The sequence below is a fragment of the Ictidomys tridecemlineatus genome, chromosome 3 (assembly GCF_052094955.1).
Source record: "Ictidomys tridecemlineatus isolate mIctTri1 chromosome 3, mIctTri1.hap1, whole genome shotgun sequence".
NCBI classification, from domain to species: domain Eukaryota; kingdom Metazoa; phylum Chordata; class Mammalia; order Rodentia; family Sciuridae; genus Ictidomys; species Ictidomys tridecemlineatus.
In genome coordinates, this window is record NC_135479.1 from 80,831,136 (window position 1) to 80,837,135 (window position 6,000).

Below are 6,000 nucleotides of genomic sequence, written 5' to 3' on the forward strand. Positions count from 1 at the left end.
GAATGCTGAGTGGGTCTCAAATATTCAGGAGTCATTGGATATAGAGACATGAATTCCATGCTCCTTGTCACATGACTTGGTTTATGGAGAAAACAGTCAATTTCTACTGAATTAAAAACATAACTGCTGGACATGGTAATACACACCTATCATCCTAGCAACTCAGGGGCTGAGGCAAGAGGATCACAAGTTCAAGGTCAGCCTCAGTGACTTAATGAAACCCAAAATAAAGAAAAAAAATTAAAAGGACTGGGGATGTAGCTCAGTGGTAGAGCACTTGCCCAGCATTCATGAGGCTCTGGATTTGATCTCCAACACTGCAAAAAAAAAAAAAAAAAAAGGCTATACTTCTCTCCCCAAAGGCTAACTCCCAAGTAGTTATAGATACATGCACAGATTTAGATAAATTTATGTAAACCGAAGATGCTTATAACAACATGGTCTATAGGTTGATCTCCTAGGGCTGCCATTGCAAAGTACCACTGGTTGGATGGTTCAAACAGCAGACATTTATTTCCTCATATTTCCTCCCTGGTAGCTGTGAGGCAGAGGGCTGCAAGTCTAAGGTGAAGGTGGCAGCAGGTTCAGTTCCTGGGGCCTCTCTTTTCACTTGCAAATGACTCTGTTCTTGCAACTTTGTCCTCCTCCCCTGATGTCACTCTGTCTGTCCTGTGCTCTTTTTAGGACACCAGTCAGACAGGATTAGCACTTACCCTGATGGTTTTCACTTAACCACCCTTTGAAGGTCCTATCTCCCAATACAGTTGCACTCCAAGGCAGAGAGGGTTAAGGCTGGAACTTGGATAGGAGGAACTCAGGGGTCCATAGCAATATGTAATAGCTGAAAACATAAGAACCAACTCAAATACCCAACGACAGGGTCATTATTAAACTCATTCAACAAATACATGCTGTGTGCACTGGGTGCTGATCCCTGCCCACAGTCTAGTGGAGACAGGGGAGATAGGGAAAAATGAAGAGAGGGGTCTAGCATGGTGCTTATCAACTTGACTCTGGACATGGATCCTCACTCCTCACTTACTAGCTGAGTGATGGTGGGCAAGTTGTCTCTTTGTCTCAGTCCCTTCATCTATAAAATGGGTTAAAAATAGTTCTTATTTTATAGGCCCTTTTTAAGGATTAAACCATCTTTTTTCATTTTGCAGGGGGGAGGGGGTAATACAGGGTGCTGAAGATGGAACCCAGGGGTGCTTTACCACTGAGCTACAACCCTGGCCCTTTGTATTTTTTGAGACAGGGTCTCACTAAGTTGCTTAAGTCCTCACTAAGTTGCTGAGGTTGAACTTGAACTTGTGATCCTCCTGCTTCAGCCTCCCAAGTCACTGGGATTATGAGTGTGCACCTTCATGCCCAGCAAGCACTAAACATTTATAAAGCAGTAGCTGATATGTTGCACTACATGACTGGTAAATAAATTTGCAAACACCCGTGTGAATCTGGCATAGAAAAATGAATTTTGTTGTAATTTGAATTATTGACCCTGGTTTTAACCCTCTCCCCGCATCTATGCCCTTCATTATATACCTACAATTTCTCCACAAATAGTGAAGTCTGTTTGTTTGCCCCATAGCTTCTGACTGACCCATGTGACTTGCTCTGACTGATGGGATGTGAGCACATGTGAAATGAATAGAGATGAGTGTGTCACTTGCAAGTCCCCTTGTGCTTCTCTCATCATCCTAAGTGCATGCTAGAACTAGCTTGCTGATCCTAGGGAAGCATGAAGACGGAGGGACGACGGTCACCCACACTGATCCACAAGCACCTGAGAAAGAAATGCTTCCTGCCTTGTATCCTGCGCTTTTAGGTTGTTATGCAATTATAATTGACTCATAGAAGGTTGATCGAAACTATCTGATGGCATGAGGAAATGTTCCCAATGAATTATTTCAGTGGTAGAAAGAGCAGATAAAACAATGTTATACATTATGATCATATTTTTATTTTAAATAAGTTTGTGTGTTGTATCCTAATAACAAAAAAAAAAAAGAAAGAAAAAGAGCGAAAGTTAACTAAATATTTGTAGTGATTTTTATTTGGTGCATGTTTTTCTGTATGCTTCAAATGAGCCAAATAACCAGGTTTTATAATTTGATTGTGAAATCTTATTTGAGAAAGATCTAGATGGATGACTAAGGAGACGGTAGCTGGGAGGCAGAGGGCAGAGGCAGGCCCCCTTTGGGCCTCGTCTCATGTCCCCAACTTTGACTTGGATTCTTTTAGGGTGAATCTCCACTGTGGTTCCATTACGGTGGGGCTGGGAGCCCCATGGAATCTGTGATTGTAGGAGTCTGGAAAGCGATTCCTTCAAGACAGGCTTTCAAGGTGACTCGAGTTGTTAAGATTTGTTGCCACACACACCCCCCCACCCCGAATAGTTCCTATGGGCCTTGCAGCACCGAATTTAAATGCATTTTGGACCCATGCCAGGTCTGTGCTGCAATCAGAGGTTAACATTTAGTTTAACAGCAAAACAGGCGAGGGCCTGAGGAACAAGCTTGAAATATTTGATCTACTTGGAACAAGCACTTCATTTTCAGCCGTACTGTGATTTCCAAGGTGGCCTTCTCATGGAAGGGGCGTGGCCTGCAGCCAGAGGCACCCAGAATGCAGGTCCTCCCTAATGTACCCCAGCGGATCCGCGTGCAGGTTCCAAACCCTCCAGCCCCCTGCCTTCCAGGCCTAGGTAGGAGAGAGACTGTTCCTAGTTTTATTTATTTGTTTATTTTTCTTTCTTTTTTCCTTCCAGTCAACTTTATTGAGGCATAATTTGCAGACAACAAAGTCAGTGCATTTATAATGTATACATTTTCATGGTTTGAAACAACTGTGCACCTTTCCACCACCAGAATTAAGATCTCGAACATTTCCGTCACCCTGAAGGGTCCCCACTAGCTCCTTTGCAGTTAATCCCACCCCCATTCCTGGCTTTAAGCAAGGACTGATGTGCTTCCTAACCATAGACTAGATCTGCCCTTTCTAGACTATTATGCAAACAAAACCATGTATTATAGTATGTACCCTTTTGTGTCTGGTTTCTTTTGCTCAGCATAATTTTGAGATTCATTCAAATTATTTCATAATATCAATGGTCTCTTTTTTATTGCTTACTACTATCCCACTGCATTATAGTCTCTTTATCCATTTACCTTTCTGATAGAAACTTGGGTGAAAAAAAAAAAGAAATGTGGGTGTTTTCTGGTTTTAACTATTATGCATGATGTTATGCATAAAGCTATTTTTTGTTTTGTTTTTCCTTTCTTTTTTAGTTTCCACTGTTTTAATTCAGGCTTTTATTCAAGCTTCGATAGGCATTAAGGGGGCTGACTTACTATTAGATGAATAATATTCCCTGAAACTTGCTTTTAGAGTAAGATAAAGCAAAAAGCTCTGTGATCAAACAAATTGATAGTTTATTCAATCAATCACTCATCTACTTGGCCAGTCACCTATCACCTACTATTACTTCTAGGAATAATTTGGTAATATCATTTATGGAGTGTTTAATAAAAGGCCATCATGCTTAGAGTAGTATTGGACATCACATTCATTTCTCACAACAGTCCTATAAGATGGCTTATTAGCTGGCTCTGGCTTTAGTTTCTTTTTCTTTTTAAGAGATGGGGTCTCAAGTCATCTTCCTATAGCTGGGACTACTGGGACATGCCACCGCATCTGGCTTTCAGGCATTTTTTTTCCCTCTACTTCTTTTTTTGGGGGGGTGGAGGGGTCATGTTGCTGAGAACAGAACCCAGGACCTTGCACCTGTAAGTTCTTTTACCACCAAGCTACCTCCCGGCCCCTTTCAGAGGCTTTTTTTTTTTTTTTAACCATAAAGTACTATATGCAAATAAGATTGGATTATTTTAAGCAAAAGGATTTTCTAGACAACTCAGGCTTTTTATTTATTTGCTGGCCTTCCCTCTCCTCGCTCATCCACTTGAGGTCCTTGAATTGATGAGGTTTTATTGCACGGCTCTTTTTAATCAGGACTAAATGGTCCCTGCCATTGCTCAGGCTTTTATGTTTATGGGGGTTGAAGTGGCGCCCTGCTCACATGGGGGGGAGCACACCACACTCCCAGCATCCTTAGTGTCAGAGAGAGGTGACTTTTTACTGCAGGAGCATGCTGAGCACTTCATCTTCCGGACACCTGTTTACACCAAGGTGCTATAGAGGTCAAATAAATAAGAGAAGCCAAGGAATGCCAAGGGTAGTTCTGTCCCCATCTGGCACATGGGAATGTAGTTAACTTTCTCTGGATTCCCACTGAATGTTCATGCTGGCCAGGAACTTTGGAAAGAGAAAGGAAAAAAAAAGAAGATTGTGAGAAAGACAGAGTGAGAGAGAGACAGAGAAAGAAAGAGAGAGAGGGTCATGATTCTTTAAAAGAGTTTAATTCATGAATCAGCAAAGAATAAGCTGGAATGATAGAGGAAAATATAAATAGGGAAAGAAAACCAGCATTTACTGAGCTTCTACCATGTGGTATAGAATATGCTAGTCCAGTGGCTCTTGAATCTGGCTGGTCATCAGAATCACCTAGAAGCCTCATTAAATAGATTATTCTCACACACACACACACACACACACACACACACACACACACACACACACTTGCACTCCCAGGTTTCTGATTCAGTGTGTCTGGAGAAGAGGTCCAAGCGATGCTAACACAGCTGATCCAGAGATCACACTTTGAGATCTGTGGAAATTTGAAAAATATGCACTAGACACACATTTTTTTTTTCATTTGAGCATCTCCAAGGTACTATGAAGTAGGTCTCGTTATCCCCATTTATTATTCACAGGAGGAAGTCCACGGCTAGTGAATGGCCAACCCAAACTTTGAGCTTCAGTCTGACTCAGTCCAAAAGCCATGGTTTTCCCCCACTATTTCAAACTACCCCTGGACACTTCCTGGAGAAGTGGACCTAGAATATTATGTGAGCTGTTAGATAATGTTATTGTTAGCCTCTCCAGGCCTGGGAGTAGACAAGCATGGTACAACCACTCAGGGCCTCATGCTACTGAAATAATAGGATGGTTAATAATAGGATGGTTTGGAAGGGATCCAGAATGTAGGAGTCAATGACCCTGACCAGAATGTTCTGATTCCTGAAGCTAACCAAAAATGCAAACAAAAGGGGGAAACAAATAAAAACACATGTAAACACCACTTCTGCTTTCTCTTTTCACAATGACAGAGACATGTTACAAATCAGACTTTCATCTGACTGTATCCCTTCACCTTTCCATGTGCCTCCTGCTACATTAACTCAGTATAAGAAACAGTTCTATAAAGACGTGTACAAGCAAAGGCTTCATACTGGGCATGGTGGCGAATGCTTGTGATTCCAGCAACTCCAGAGGCTGAGGCAGGAGCATCACAGTTTTGAGGTTAACCTCAGCAATTTTGTGAGGCCCTGTCTCAAAAGAAAATACAGAAAGCATGCTGGGAATGTAACTCAGTTGTATAGTGCCTCTGGATTCAATCCCTGGTACTGAAAAAAAAAGTTAAAAAAGCATATCCCCAGCCCTTTTGTTATTTTATTTTATTTTATTTTTACTTTTTCAGTTTTGAGACAGGATCTTGCTAAATTGCTTAGGGCCTTGCTAAATTGCTGAGGCTGGTTTTGAACTCACTATTCTCCTGCCTCAGCTTCCGGAGTTGCTGGGATTACAGGCATGCGTCACTGTGCCCAGCAGCCAAGGCTTTTTAAGTAAATTTTCTTCTTATTATTATTTATTGGTTGGTTGGTTTGTTTATTTACTTTTTGGTACTAGAGATTGAATCCAGGGGTGCTTAATCACTGAACCACATTCCCAAGCTGCTGGGGTTACAGATGTGCACCACCACGCCTGGTTAAAGTAGATTTTCTTATGTGAACAAAGGAATCTTATCTTTCTTTTGTCATCTAAAAGACATTAACTTAGACATAAATTACCATATAAGAAATGAGAAAAGAGATACCACTA